Below are 404 nucleotides of genomic sequence, written 5' to 3' on the forward strand. Positions count from 1 at the left end.
TTTCCAACGCCGTTGAGAGCGCGCCAATTGGGCTTCTGTAACTCCAGAAAATCCACTTCGAGTGCAGGGAGGTCAGAATCCAACAGCATCTGCAGTCCATTTCAGTCTCAGAATCAGGTTTTTGCTCCGGGCCCTCAATTTCAGCCAGAAAATACCTGAAATCACAGAAAAACACACAAACTCATAGTAAAGTCCAGAAAAGTGAATTTTAGCTAAAAACTAATAAAAATATACTAAAAACTAACTAAATCATACTAAAAACATACTAAAAATAATGCCAAAAAGCATACAATTTTTTTTTTGTATCCACTGCTTTTTCTTGCTTCAAGAATCAATCTAATGATTTTTTAGATCCTCAATAACAGTTCTCTTTCTCCTCATTCTTTCAAGAGCCAACAGTTTTT

Source organism: Arachis duranensis, chromosome 7, assembly GCF_000817695.3.
Source record: "Arachis duranensis cultivar V14167 chromosome 7, aradu.V14167.gnm2.J7QH, whole genome shotgun sequence".
Lineage (NCBI taxonomy): Eukaryota > Viridiplantae > Streptophyta > Magnoliopsida > Fabales > Fabaceae > Arachis > Arachis duranensis.